Below are 16037 nucleotides of genomic sequence, written 5' to 3'. Positions count from 1 at the left end.
GTTCCTGCGCAGGAACGCCCTCCCTTGCGCCGGAACGCCCCCTGATGGCGCAGGGCTTTACAACGTGATGCATCTCCCATATGCGTCATGTTGTTAATATACGCCCCAACATGGCGCCTCTTTTCTTCTGCCGCTGCGTCACAAAAGTCACGCAACAATGGAGCAAAAGAGCCGCAAGGGGCTTCTAAATCAGCCCATACAGACTCAATTCCAGTGCTTCCTTTGTACACATGGCGATAAGAAGAAATAGTGGTGGTGGTTTTTTAGTTTGAGTATTTTAATGACTGGTTAATGTAGTAGGAAACTTTTTAGTGTTGTCGCTGATCTGCAATCACGATGGACTTTGTCTGTCACTTCGCGTGCTGCGGACTGCTGCCTGCCAGTCCTAGGCAAACCTTTTTAGTAGTTTGTTTAGTGAGTTACATTAGAACTTTCCAAGTCGACGGTCCGCAAATCAAGCAATACTAATAACGTAGTAGACCACATGAGATTGGTCAATATATCCCGTGGAATAGTTGTCTATTTGCTGTTTCGCCAAAATATTTTGTTATTGTTCTTTTGAAATGTTTGATTTGGTTGACAAATATCATCCATGTTTTCTGGTCTTTCTTTCTTTCATGTTGTACATCAACTCCCCCCAGGGGCAAGAGGGCATTGGAGGAGGCTGCTGCTGCTGCTGCTGAACAGGATCGGTCAGGCGAGGGCTCCTTTGCTGGCCCCGGTAAGTTTTAATTTTAATATAGAGTACCTATTTTTTCCTAGCGTTCCTCATTCGATTTTTTCTAAATCGTCTTTGATCTTCTTGTAGACTGTATCTAAATTCTTATCCTGCCTCGACTATGACTCCCTGTGATATTACTAGATTATTCTTATTAGTCTGTCTGTGTAGCTAAGTAAGATGATTGCACATTTGGCAATTCCATTGGACTCCCATTCTAGTCAGCAATAGCTCTATGCACTGAGTGCAGTCCTCTGGGATTGTCCATAATGTCTTTTCAAGTCTTCTAAATGTTTATGCTTTGACAATTGCCAATAATAAAAAGGTGAATGACCACCAAGAAAGAATAAGATACTACTTTACTTTTGGTTTGGATAGGCGGACAATCAATTCTACTACTGTTGCAGGGACAAATCTGCACAAACAGAACTATGGACACTAAATAGTGCATTGTTTATCAATTATAATAGGCGGAGGTAGACTTTCCACATACCTCAGTGATATCAGACTTTGAAGAACCTCCAATCTCCTTACTGACTGGATAGTGTGGCAGAGTCATTTAGCTCCTGAATTCATCGATGATTGATCCCCAATGATGATTATCCAACGCAGGACAAGAGTACGGAGTCAGAGTCCAGAAGTGTCAGAGCCACGGACTCATGCTTGCAAATTGCAAAACCTTTTGCTCATTCACTCATGACCAAAAACCACAGAGTCTATTTAAGTTTTAAATATTTATTAAAATCAAGCTTGTCATAAAAGATAAACGGTTAATTAAAAATGGAAAAGTGCTTATACTCATTTTTATTTCCCACATTTATTGCGGGCGAGCCGAGCCCTCACCTGGTTTAAACTTTCATTTTTCTTTTTGTTGCAGAATCATTGGTCCCTTCGTCCTAATGATTTCTTCTTAGAAGTGAAGCTTCTGTCTGTTATGAGGAAAATGGTGCGTGTTAAAAACCAAGCATTCATCAGTTGTGCCAAATAATGCTGCAAGACAACACCCTTCCCTGGAAAAAGGGACATTTTTACTTTAGAGCAGACAGTCACAAATTAGTAGATTGGTTTCTGTATTCACATTTCTTCATTCCTAGACAAAATACTACTGAGTGGTGTATGTCTATGACATCTAACATTCTTAAATGTACTTTGTAGGTGGAACATCTGGTGCTGGGCCCAGCGCGGAGGTGGAGGGAAGCTCTGGGGAGGAGGCGGTGCAAGTGCCGGACCAAACTGCTGTGCGGGTTGGCACGGTATAGGCGGGCAGTGGTAAGCTCTTATATTCCTTACTTATTGAGATTGCAGACTGCATAGTGTGCTGCTCCCCGTGAGAAAACGTAAGGTTTTTCCAGATGAGAGACATGAAGAAGAATGATTGACATTTAGGGGCCTATTATGATGGCGGACGGACCTGAGTCCGTCCGCCACCATAGAGTAGGAGGGACCATCCGCAGGGGCAGTGGTGGTCTCTCCGTGGTAATTAGGATGTGACCGCCACCCTGGCGGTCACATCCTGTATTTTTATCATTGCGGCGGGTGCTGCTTGAAGCAGCGCCCGCCGCAATGATAAAAATGTAAGTTGTGCATTTGCATGCACAGAGCGGGAGGCACCGCGTGGTGCCTGCTGCTTTGTGAAGGCAAATGCAGGGGGGTACCATAGGTAGCCCCCACGTGCAGCCCCCACCCCACCTTCACCTTTGGGGGCCCGCAACGAGCCCCCAAACAAATATCCGTATGCCTTTGCACGTCGGAAATGCCGCCGTGTAAAGGCATGTGTTCCTCTAGACATCCTAATATGGCTGGCGGTGTCTGATAGACACCGCCAACCATGTTAGCGCTTTTCCGCCACGGACGGAAGGCGACCGCGGCGGAATAGCTGCGGACTGAAAAACGATCCCCCAGCCATCCTAATCTGGCGGGGGTCTTTTTCAATCCTCTGCGGATTTCCCGCTTCCTCCGGGCCGGCGGTAGATTCCGCCGGCCCGGAGGATGCGGGAAATCCGCAATCCTAATCTGCCCCATAGTTTGAATGGATGGATGCCTGGATCATGGTACTATCTGACTCTTAGATAGCATATGTGTATCTAGAGAGAGTAGACGGTCACTGGATGAACTAAGTGTTACTTTGAAGAGTATGTAACACCCCACCCGCATGTCCGTCCCAGTGTAGGAAAGGCAAGGAAAAGAAGTTGTAATTTTGTCCAAATACTACCATGAATAGTAGCAGTAGTTTGTATTGCAAGCACAGCATATATCCGGCTATTACGATGGCCACTCACTACCTCTGTTAATAAGTTTAGTAGAACTCGGTCATGCATGTGTGGATGTATCACTGTTCACTCAATAAAAAGCAAAGCACCTAAAGTCATCCCATATGTAAGTAAATACATACCATGTGCAGTGATAGATAATCTGATTATTTATCTTCTTCATTTTCCTTTTCTAGTATTCATTGGCACTGTAGGGTGAACGTTAAATTAATTAGGCAGTAGCCCTTGTAACAGTGTATTCTCAGTGCCACCCGTAATAGAAAAGTAAGAGCATCACCACCTGCATGTACTGGACTGGTACAGTAACACAAGTCTGTCTCACTCATCATGGCGGGCGTCTGTTTTTCTCAGGTGCAAATTGACTGCGCTGGCATTATGCCGGCTTGCAGAAGTTAACGTACCAATTTTGCTCAACAAGAGAGAAGAAGAATAAGACTGGTGTACTGTCATACTCGACTCTAATGGAGTGAGTCCATAGTGCTCGTAGAATTGATTCCTTAAACTCCCACTAATGTTAGAGCAAGGGTGAAGAAGTGGGAGGTTAGATAGATACTGGCCACAATAGTTATGTAGCGCACTTGCAAGTTGCTAGATCTACTGTGACACAACTTTCTGCTGAATAATTTTTTGTTAATCTTACAGAGCATTGGTTACAGACTATGTCTTTCTTTCTACATATAGATGCTCTTTCCAAACCAAACCGGAAGGAGCTGGCTAGACGGGCCCGGCAACGGAGGCTGGAGGCCACTGTCGCTGAAAATCGGCGGCTGGTGGACCAGGAGGAGGGGGACATGCAGTCTACCACAACATCTACCGGGGCAGCTGCATCCTCCTCCGCGCTCCCTGGGTCACCCAGATGGCGCAGGTCTCCAGCGGTACGGAGCCGTGGTACCGCAGCCACCCGCCACCGCCAAGCAGCCAGAAAATCAGCTGCCCCCCACAGCAGTTGCAAGAAACGTATGCACCGCCTTTCCCTGAGGGTTTCCTACCTCGAGCAGGAGCTGCTCAACACCAAAACCCTGCTTGAGACCCTCCGCAAGGAGCATACCGACCTGGCCCGGAAATTCAACAGCAGCAGCCAGCAGTGGGAGGAGACTGTCCCTTGCCCCTTTTTTAAAGACTTCTGGGGGGTGGAAATTGGGAGTTGGGTTTTTTCACTTTTTTGGACTTTTCACGGACATTCGTTGGGGTTAGAGAATGGGGGTGGGTTGGGTCTTGTGGGAGATTATTTTTGTCAGGGATATAAATATACATTCAACTTTATCTTAGCATATGTGTTTTTTTTACTGTTTTTGAGGCTGGTGGGTGGGGGTTTACCAGTAACTTTGTTTTGGTGACACTAAAGTGGCGTCTTGATTCAAGTTGTGTAATTAATTGCCCAAATGTTTTCAAAACTAAGTGCCTCTCACAGAGTAAGTGAATTCAATAGTCCTAGGACTTTACTAGTACTAGCGTCAGTCTCTCGTCTTTCCTAATACTCCATTATACTTCCTCCCCCCAAACGCTTATCTTACCTGTAATTTGTGTTTGGAAATAGGGTTAGGCACAGGGCTGGCTGCATGTCAAATGGCGATATGGCAATCCTGGGCGGATGAAATGTCATCATTGCGTTGGTACTAGTGGTGTTACACAGTGGCAGTTGCAGCATCTGAAAAAAAAGAAAATGAAACCTTGTTTGTCCTTACCGTAGCATTAGAACGGTATGATACAGAGTATAGCAGGTGACAGTACACTAGAACAGTGCCACAATGTAGCCTAACAAATGGTAAAGTATTGAAAGTATAACTAGTACTTGCGTTGAATTTCTTTGACATTGGCTACTACTACAAGAAATAGTACTGAAGCTGAGTAAGTCTAGAATATATCCTCGGATTCCTTCACCAGCCTGTTGCTATGACCTTATCCTCCCCAGCAAGTGTGTGGAATTATTGCTGGCATTTAGTCACACTTCAATCAAAACTACACAGCCCAGGGGAAGAGGGTTAGGGTTTGGAAAATGGATGGGAATGAGGGTTTCTTTTTGGGTAAGTTTTGTTGAGAGAAGAAAAAAAAAAGCACAGCATGGACAAACAATAATTGAAGATAAAGAAATCTTTGGGTACAAAGCTAACCATAAATCTTTTAAGTGACATAAAGGAAGTGCATGCACTACTGCATGCATTGTTACTGAAAAGTAAGTAGTACTTTCGACAACCGTGAATGACAGAATGCGACAGTACAGGGCTGCAGCGTTTTCACTTGCCTATCTCTGCACTCAGAGAAACACTTCTTACATTAAATTAGGTTTAAAAAATAGCCGAAGTAAAACCTATAGAATGGCTGTAGGGATCAATTTAGAAGCAAAGAGAGAGCCAAGAAATGCAGAGTCACACTCATAGAAGTTCACAGCAATAACAATACTTAAAAAATAATTTGAAAAGAATGGATACTGTATCTGTATGTTGTTGTAGTTGTCCTGTTGAATTTGGTAAGTAAGTTGCACGCATCAAACCATTCCTCTTATTAGCGGCACTCCTCCATTCCAGCTGACGCTTCGTCCATCAATGTTGGTGACCAGAAGACACCCTGTCCACTGCCTGCCTGGCGGATGCTGAATTGCGGCTCGCTAATGTGAAGCCTGACTTCATCCTTTTTTTCCCATTGCACAGACTGAAACCCGGCCTGTAATTATTGATGAAAAAACAGGAAGTGATATTAGAACACCACTGACAAATAAATATAAGGTATGTACGCTGTGTATTGCAAAAAGTCACACTTTGAGTTTCCTAATAGACAGTTCAATATTTTTGAAAGTGCGTACTCTGTCTGAGTCTCCTTTTGAAGGATAAATAAGTATGGGCAAATTAATTTAGCGGATCTTTCCCCTCAAGCTAGGTGTACAGTAAACTGTGTTTTAGAACAAAATTAGAACTTCCCAGCAGTGCTCCCACCCAGACCCTTACTAAAGGCAGTCGCAAAAATGTAGAAGACCCCAATCAGATCTCAAAAAATGAGGCCTAGTAGAAAACTGGTGACAAATTGTACTTTGAAAGTAAAAGTAGGCCCAAATAACCCCTTCCCCACCGTGGATTGTATTCAAACCACTTGCAAGCAAGCAAAAGTATCCATAACCAGCATCGCTCCAAGACTCGCAAACTTCCCCACAAACAGCCCCCACCCAAACATATGCAATACAAATACTGCTAACCCTAACGAGCCCTAATAGTGGCAAACGCTTTCTTTAACTATGCCAAATCCCCACTTTACCACCATGGATTTTCTTCAAATCACTTGTAACCAAAATTACACATTCCCACGAGTGCTCTAAGACCCCAGATCTCAGTTGCAAAAATCTAGAACACCCCGAAACACATGCAATCCTGCTGCTAGGGCTAACCCTAAAAAGTGCTAAAAGGCTTTTCCTCATGGATTTTGTCCAAACCACTTCTATCCGGTATTAGACCTTCCCAGCAATGCCCCAAGACTCGCCAACCCACCCGCAAAAAAGCACAACACCCCCAAACAGCCAAAAAGGAAAATCTCATACTTACAATATTTATCTGCCTTCGTTCCAAACGTGCTGTGCAGCTAGGTCATAACTCCCGTTTTCCACCACAGATTTCCTGAAAAGCAAATGCAAACAAAATTAGACTGTCCCAGCAGTGCTCCCAGATCCCAAAACCCACCCACAAACACCCGGAACCCCCCCAAAGAGCACCTTAAAGGCAAGCAAGTCAGCAAAAACGCAAAAACAATTTGCCTCCGATTTGGTCCAAACCACTTTTATCTGGTATTAGAGCTTCCCAGCAATGGCCCCAGAGCCGTCAACCCAGGTGAAAACTAGTAGAAGACCCCCAAACAGCCAAAAAGCAAAAGTACAAAAATGGGGACATAGTCAATTTCATGGCAATTTCCAAAATCACTCCGCGCCCGCTCTGCAGCTAGGCCCTAACTCCCCTCTGCCACCATGGATTTGCTTCAAACCTCTTACAATCTAAAGTATCAATAGCCAGAAGTGCTCCCAGACCCCGAAACCCACCCACAAACACCAGGAAGCCCCCCAAACAGGCCCCCGGGAACGCTACATTGAGCGAAATGTCAGAAATAGCAAAAACTTTTTCCTCATGGATTTTGTCCAAACTACTTCTATCCAATATTAGACCTTCCCAGCAATGCCCCAAGACCCGCCAACCCACCCGCAAAAAAGCACACCACCCCCAAACAGCCAAAAAGGAAAATCACATACTTACAATATTTATCGGCCTTCGGTCCAAACGCGCTGTGCAGCTAGGTCATAACTCCCGTTTTCCACCACGGATTTCCTGAAAAGCAAATGAAATCAAAACTAGACTGTCCCAGCAGTGCTCCCAGACCCCAAAGCCCACCCACAAACACCCGGAACGCCCCCAAAGAGCACCTCGAAGGCAAGCAAGTCAGCAAAAACGCAAATAAAATTCGCCTCCGATTTGGTCCAAACCACTTTTATCCGGAATTAGAGCTTCCCAGCAATGGCCCTAGAGCCGTCAACCCAGGCGAAAACTAGTAGATGACCCCCAAACAGCCAAAAAGCAAAAGTACAAAAATGGGGACTTTGTCATTTTCATGGCAATTTCCAAAATCACTCCGCGCGCGTTCTGCAGCTAGGCCCTAATTCCCCTCTGCCACCATGGATTTGCTTCAAACCTCTTGCAATCAAAAGTATCAATAGCCAGCAGTGCTCCCAGACCCCGAAACCCACCCACAAACACCAGGAAGCCCCCCAAACAGGCCCCTGAAAGCACTACATTGAGCGAAATGTCAGAAATAGCAAAAACGTTTCCCTCATGGATTTAGTCCAAACCACTTCAATCCGGTATTAAACCTTCTCAGCAATGCCCCAAGACCCGCCAACCCACCCTCAAAAAAGCACAACACCCCCAAACAGCCAAAAAGGAAAATCTGATGATTACAATATTTATCGGCCTTCGGTACAAACGCGCTGTGCAGCTAGGTCATAAATCCCGTTTACCACCACGGATTTCCTGAAAAGCAAATGCAATCAAAATTAGACTGTCCCAGCAGTGCTCCCAGACCCCAAAACCCACACACAAAAACCCGGAACCCCCCAAAGAGCACCTCAAAGGCAAGCAAGTCAGCAAAAACGCAAAATAAATTCGCCTCCGATTTGGTCCAAACCACTTTTATCCAGTATTAGAGCTTCCCAGCAATGCCCCAAGACCCGCCAACTCACCCGCAAAGAAGTAGAACACCTCCACAAGTGCAGAGTCTTTCTTCATTGGGCGTAATCCAGCCCTCTGCTTTGAGGGAAATAGGGGGCATATTATCAAGGACAGGCGATACATTATCGCCGCTTTTATCGGCAGGAAACTGCCGATAAAGCGGCGATAATGGGCTTGATAATATGCTCCATGAATTCCAATCGAAGCCAATGTTAGATGTGAAGACATTTACCATGGGCTTCGATTGGAATTCATAGAGCATATTATCAAGGCCATTATCGCCGCTTTATCGGCAGTTTCCTGCCGATAAAAGTGGCGATAATGTATCACCTGTCCTTGATAATATGCCCCTAGGAGTCTGGAGGAGGAGGATAGAGGAGCATGTTCTTGTGAACTTGTGAACCTGAGGAATGCAGACTGCGGCACCTTCAGATCAATAAGCAAACAAGTGAAGACAGTTCTGCTGATGGGCTTGTTTTTGTGATTAGGTGATTAAAGTTTTAATTATATTAACTGTGCAAAACAAAGAAAGACAGACACACAGGAATAAAAGTGAATAAGGACGAAAAAGAAAGTTATTGATTCATTGGCTCATTTTCAGGGCTCGGTGTCAGGGAATAAGAATAAGAGTTTGTCCTCATACTCTGCAAATTCAGGCAGGAGTAGGTCAGTGTCACCTAACAGAGAAGAAATTCCCTCATCTAAGTTGCTGTCCTCCTCGTCTTCATCCGGCGTGTGTTCTCGTACCTTGTAATCTGGTGGTATGAGGTGCTGATTCATCTTGATCATTGTTAACCTCTCCACATTTTTGGGCGAGAGGCGGGTCCGTTTGGAAGTTACAATGCCACCAGCAGCACTGAAAACACAAGTAAGCATGAGCGGGAAATCCGTTACGCTCGCGGATTTTGCGGATTTTTGGGAAATCCGCAATCCGCGAATTTTGCGGATTTCCCGCAAAATCCGCAAAAAAAAATCCGCGAGCGTAACGGGTTCAAAAGTTGAACCCCCACTCATGCAACTATTTTACAATGGCGCCAGCAAGCTGCCAGCGCCGTTGTAAAATAGTTACAAAGTTAGCTTGCACAGGAACCACTAGATAAAACAAAGCAGGTGCTGCTTTATTTTATCTAAAGTGCTTCCTGTGCAAGCTAACTTTGTAACTAATTTACAACGGCGCTGGCAGCTTGCTGGCACCATTGTAAAATAGTTACAGGCACAGCCTTACACAGGTCACTCAAGGGACCCCTGCGCCCTTCAGGGCGATTGCATAGTAACACACACATGGTCACTCGAACTAGTTGCTCAAATTCAGTGACTCATTCATTAGCCCAAAAACAATCATGAGCGTCTTCGAGGCGGGACAGGTGTGCCTCTTCCCAAATCTACTGTGGAAAATCAGCTGTGATGCTGGGTAGAGGCCTTTGCATCCTTGACTTTCATGAGAGCAATCCCCGTGCTGTTCCTGTGGCCAGGAGCTTCTTTCTCTTCATTTAATTGTGTTCGCACGGGTTTCTGCAAGTTCGCACGCGTTTTGTACAATTTCGCAATTTGCGAAATTGTGCAAAACCCTCGCGAACTTGCAGAAACCCGTGCGAACATAAAAAAAAAAAATCCGCAAATTCGCGAGAATTCGTGGATTTTGCGGATTGCGAATTCGCAAAGCCGCAAAATTCCCGAACGCGAGATTCGCAAAATTCGCTCATGACTGCAGAAGACACGCTTGCGAGTGGGCACGACAAGTAGTTTATAGCCAGGTTGGAGAGCTGTGCCCACAATTCTTTTTTCCCATGCCAATACGCCAATGGGTCAGCATTAACATAGACCTCTGTTGAGTCATTCAGATAGTCCTGCACCATCGACTCAAGGTTCTCCAAGGTTCCTCCACTTTGCTTACTTTTTGCTAGGACCTTTTGAGAACCAAACCCAAGCCAAGTTAGCCAATCCTCTTCTTCACCCAATGTTACTGTTGTGTCTGGTGCAGATGATCCGGTTGCCGGTGTCTTTAATGGTTGAGAGGTCACTTGTGCCACAGCCACAGGTACAGAAGTGGATTCTTTTGACTGGGGATGGCCTGCTGATGCTGATGTACTGCCTTTTCCTTCAATTTCCTGCCGTTCTCTTTCAAACCTCATGGCTGACAAGGCTAGCCAATGTTTGTACTTTGTAACATCTTCATCATCAAAAGGAAAGAATGCTCAGCCTGCCAGCGCCTTTTTGTAGCGTGGATCCAGAATAGTAGCACAAATGTAACACTGTTCTGAGTGGATCATTTTAAGACGTTCATCGCCAAGTAGGCTCTCTAATAATTTCTCCGCCAAAACAAAAGCGTCTTGCTTTTTTTAAATCTTTTTGAAACATAGAAGACACCACCTTCAGTTGGTGCTCCAGCATGCACAACAATGGGATAGCTTTTCCCAAATTACAGTCCTCCTTGCTGACTGCACGCGTGAAGACCTCAAAAGGACAAAGCATGTCTGTCAGGCTTTTAACTAGGTTCCATTGTGCCGCATCTAGCCTCAGGTCCTTCTGAGCTGTACCCAGTGTTAAGAAATAGTGATCGAGTACCGTATACTGCTCATACAGACGCTCAAGCATGTAGAAGGTTGAGTTCCAACGTGTTGGCACCTCCTGGATGAGTGCTTTCACTGGCATTCGACGTTCATGTAGCAGGCTCCTCAGATGCTTCTGGGCCTTAAAAGAATGACTGAAAAGGTTATACATTCTTCAGCAGGTGGCCACTAACTCGCGCGCTGGACTGTCTTTATCACTCAAGAATTTTTTAACAACCAGGTTTATACAGTGCGCCAAACACGGCACTCTGAAATAGTGACCCAGATCCATGGCCTTAATTACATTGGCACCATTATCCATGGAAACATAACCAATCTGGCATTTTTTTTGGGACAGCCAGTGAAAGACCTTTGTGTTAAACTCATTCAAAATGTTTTCTGCTGTATGACGTTTCTCCAAGCCAAACATGGCTAGTGTTGCATGTTTCCGAGCAGCTTTAAAAACTTGGTCCGGGTCAACGCCTGCGTTTAGCTTTGCTTTAACCCCTGAAAAAAAAACCCAGTGTGCAGTGATGTACATGTAATCAGCGCCTGCGCCATTGGTCCACATGTCTTTTGTCAGATGTATAGTGTGAACAGCACTCTTCTGCAAAGCTGCCCCAATCACCTCCAGCACATCTTCATGTAGTGCTGGAACCGCAACTCTGGCAAAATAGAACCGGCTAGGAACCTTCCATTTAGGGCAGAGCGCTGCCAGTAATTCTAGAAAACCAACCCCTTCTACAAAAGAAAAATGGAGAAGGTCCAGAGCTAGCATTTTAGCCAGCTTAGTGTTATACAGACGCGGCAGTGGGTGGTTGCGATCATATGGCGCTTCTGAAAACAACTTGGTTCTAATGTTGGCCTGGACCATGCTTTTACGGGATGATGATGATGATGACTTCTTCGACCCAGTTAAACTCGCTGATGAACTTGATCAACAGATCATGGTGTGCCTCACTCTCAGACGGCAGTGATGGTTCCCAATTTAGATCCGTATCATCAGAAGGAGGTGGGCTTGAAGAAGATGTAGACACCACCCTTCATCTTTTCCTTGCTAGGAATGTGGAAGACAATGAATGATCATCAGGAGGAGTGGCTTCCTCAAATGATACCTCGGCTTGATTGTCGATTTCCTGATGTGCCCCTACTTTGGGAGGAACAACTCTTATGGGCACTTGTGACCCTCCATGCACCTCTGCTTGCGCATCTCCTTGCGCTGCCTCTCCTTCCACATGTACTTGGGCTTGTACTTGCACATGTGGTTGTTGTTGCGGCTGTGGTTGTTCAACACTCGTCAGATGAGTTACAACAACCTGTGTTGATTGAGGGACATTGATGCTACTTTCTTGCGATGAGCCAACATCACTGGTCGAAGGTGATTGAACAACTAGACTAAGTGCCTCTGCAGCACTCAAGGGCTTGGACGTAAGTTGGCGTGGTGGTGGTGGCACTAAGCCCAATGGTGCCGGGGTGCTGCTCCCAGCTTGGTCCCCAGCAGATCCCGCTGCTGCTGCAGGCCTACTTCCAAAAAAATGTGGCTGGCGGCACACCAGTCTCCTTAGTAACTTGCTTCTTCTGCTCCTTACTGGAAACTTTCTTGCTAGAGGAGCTACGGGAACTTTTTTGGGGCCATCTTCTTCAGAGGTCAGAACAGCAGGCCGCAGTTGCACAAGTTGCAGAATTGTCTGTGGCCAGACGTGACGTTGCGTCACGTTATGCTGCACACACACACCGTTGCAGGACTTCTTCATGGCAATGGTGGTTGTCTTGAGTCTTGTGCACCTAAAAGCAATGGAAGACAGAGGAACATCAGTTCAGTTACACACCCCCAAAATCACATAAAAATCAGCACAATCCCATGCCATCCAAGCCCTCCATGATGTTTAAATTCAAGACACCCCACAGAAAGACTAGGCCCATGCACCACTCACTACCCCTGGTCAAAAGGCCCAAACAACAGCCCAAAAACTCTAAAAACACAGAAAAATCAGCACAATCCCATGCCATCCATGCCCTCCATGATGTTTTAATTCAAGACACCCCACAGAAAGACTAGGCCCATGCACCACTCACTACCCCTGGGCCTAATGTATGAAAGCTAGGAAAAATGGGTGCAGGCCTGAGAACACTGCCTGCATTCAAAATGGCCCCTTGCCTCCCAGCACATGGCCAGGGCCTGCCTGTACCAGCACTCAAAATGGCCCCACCCACATGGCCAGTCCCCATGAACACCCCAAAAAATTGAAAAATACAGAAAAATCAGCACAATCCCATGCCATCCATGCCCTCCATGATGTTTAAATTCAAGACACCCCACAGAAAGACCAGGCCCATGCACCACTCACTACCCCTGGTCAAAAGGCCCCAACAACAGCCCAAAAATCGAAAACCACTGAAAAATCAGCACAATCCCATGCCATCCATGCCGTCCATGATGTTTAAATTCAAGACACCCCACAGAAAGACTAGGTCCATGCACCACTCACTACCCCTGGTCAAAAGGCCCCAACAACAGCCCAAAAATCGAAAAACACTGAAAAATCAGCACAATCCCATGCCATCCATGCCCTCCATGATGTTTAAATTCAAGACACCCCACAGAAAGACTAGGCCCATGCACCACTCACTACCCCTGGTCAAAAGGCCCCAACAACAGCCCAGAAAATCGAAAAACACAGAAAAATCAGCACAATCCCATGCCATCCATGCCCTCCATGATGTTTAAATTCAAAACACCCCACAGAAAGACTAGGCCCATGCACCACTCAGTACCCCTGGCCCTAATGTATGAAAGCTAGGCAAAATGGGTGCAGGCCTTAGAACACTGCCTGCATTCAAAATGGCCCCTTGCCTCCCAGCACATGGCCAGGGCCTGCCTGTACCAGCACTCAAAATGGCCCCCACCCACGTGGCCAGTCCCCATGAACACCCCAAAAAATCGAAAAACACAGAAAAATCAGCACAATCCCATGCCATCCATGCCCTCCATGATGTTTAAACTCAAGACACCCCACAGAAAGACTAGGCCCATGCACCACTCACTACCCCTGGTCAAAAGGCCCCAACAACAGCCCAAAAAATCGAAAAACACAGACGAATCAGCACAGTCCCATGCCATCCATGCCCCCCATGATGTTTAAATTCAAGACACCCCACAGAAAGACTAGGCCCATGCACCACTCACTACCCCTGGCCAAAAGGCCCCAACAACAGCCCAAAAAGCAAAAAACAATGAAATATCAGCACAATCCCATGCCATCCATGCCCTCCATGATGTTTAAATTCAAGACACCCCACAGAAAGACTAGGCCCATGCACCACTCCCTACCCCAGGTCAAAAGGCCCCAACAACAGCCCAAAAATCGAAAAACACTGAAAAATCAGCACAATCCCATGCCATCCATGCCCTCCATGATGTTTAAATTCAAGACACCCCACAGAAAGACTAGGCCCATGCACCACTCACTACCCCTGATCAAAAGGCCCCAACAACAGCCCAAAAATCGAAAATTCCAAAATTGTAGTTGCAGCAACTGTAATGCCCCAAACAAACTTACTTGTGAAATTTCTAATTCAAAAGTGATCCAAAGAAAGTCAAAAAGGCCGAATGAAAGTGACCAGCACATGAAGAAAGCACTGAGAGGAACAGGAAGTTGGAGACTGTGGGGCACTTCCTTCCTCCCACCCCCCCCCCCCCAAAATGGACTCCTTGCAAAAAAAAAGTGCAGGCAAATGTCAACCTGAGGAGTTATTCTGATAAAAATCATTTTCAGAAGGTTTATGCTGCTTGCTGGTGGATTTCTTGTGCAGAATTGCAAATTTTGCATTTTGCGAGTGTGAGATTGTTGCTGCCCGCCCCATCTACGTGTTCGCAATTGCGAACTCTCGCGATGCATGCTGTGCAAGGTGGCAAGCCGCGATTACGTAATTGCGGTCGCCAAACTCCCGCGGGATCCCGCAGCAAGATCCAAAATGGCACAGCACTCGGAAAATATCGAGAAAAACAACTCGGCGAACGCTGAATGACGGTAAGTGAACGCCGCATGCCGCAATATTGTATCACCTAGAAAAAAAATCCGCTGCGTGCGAATTTGTGGATTTTCGGTAAATTCGCAAGAGTTCGCATATTGTGAATTTACCGAAAATCCTCAAAATCCGCGAGCGGAACGGATTTTCTGCCCATGCTTACTGACCATGCTTCTGTCGGATACGGTCAAGAGTGTGGAAGATACTATACGGGAGGTTGCACTGGTGCACACCGCACTAGCTGCAACGATGACGGGTGCATTGGACCAGATTGCAGCGCTAGAAAGGCGCGCAGAAGACGCAGAAGGGAGGAACCGGCGAAACAACATCCGATTGGTAGGCCTACCGGAAAAGATCAAGGGATCAGATTTGGTGAGCTACCGGGAAGACTGGCTGAGGACGGTGGTGGCCCTCGAGGGATTTTCGGCATTCTATACCCTGGAGTGGGCCCACTGGGTTCCTGCAACACCTCCGCAGCAGGGGCGACTTTCCCGACTGGTGGTGGCGCGCCTGTTGCATTTTCGGGACAGAGACTTGCTTAATCACTGATTTGGGTTAAGGTTTTATGATGGTTTTGTCCGGCCTGATCGAACAGGATATTGGAAATTGCTTGGTCATTTCTGGTGGGCTGGACAACGGAAAATGGGATAGTCGTCATGCGTTACTTTTGAAATGTCACATCTCTATTGGCCAGTTTTTGTGTAACCGATGCTACTTTGGAATGTGATTTTTGGCATAAAAGACCATGCTCCGCTCATTGAAAGTGTGCAGTCTCTAGCGAACCACCCGTGTTGTGCTTCGTAGACCTCTGTTCCTGGTTGCAGCCAATAAACTTTGGTCTTTGACGTCATCAAGAAGTGTCCTGTGTCTCTATTTGCCAAGGCAGGGGAATCCGAAGACTTCGAGCGTTTTCCCTGGCGCTGCTGGGTACTAAAACCCGGTTCTTCAGTTGGCGCCCAACCTGGGGCTCGACTTCAGCGGTACCGGTCCAAGCCTGAAGATCGTGGAGAGCTTTGTGTAGAAATTCTGGAGGAAGGCCTGCCACTTCATCGACCCCTGTATGTCGTTGTGGTCCGAAAGTCTTTGCTGCGAGGTTCCCCGCTTTCCGACGGCTACAAAGGACTGCAGCCCTGACTGTCGCCCTGTCTTGGAGCCATAGACGATTTGTAGAGCGAGACAATAGACGGGTCTTCTGGTGACGCCATCGACATTTCAGTTGCTCCGGTCCGTTTACGATACTCGGCCAGGAAAAAGCTGTCGGCCCCCTGGTTCT

Source organism: Lissotriton vulgaris, chromosome 8 (genome assembly GCF_964263255.1).
Source record: "Lissotriton vulgaris chromosome 8, aLisVul1.2, whole genome shotgun sequence".
NCBI classification, from domain to species: Eukaryota; Metazoa; Chordata; class Amphibia; order Caudata; family Salamandridae; genus Lissotriton; species Lissotriton vulgaris.
The sequence above is the reverse complement of the archived record's forward strand: the minus strand, read 5'-3'. Positions refer to the sequence as shown.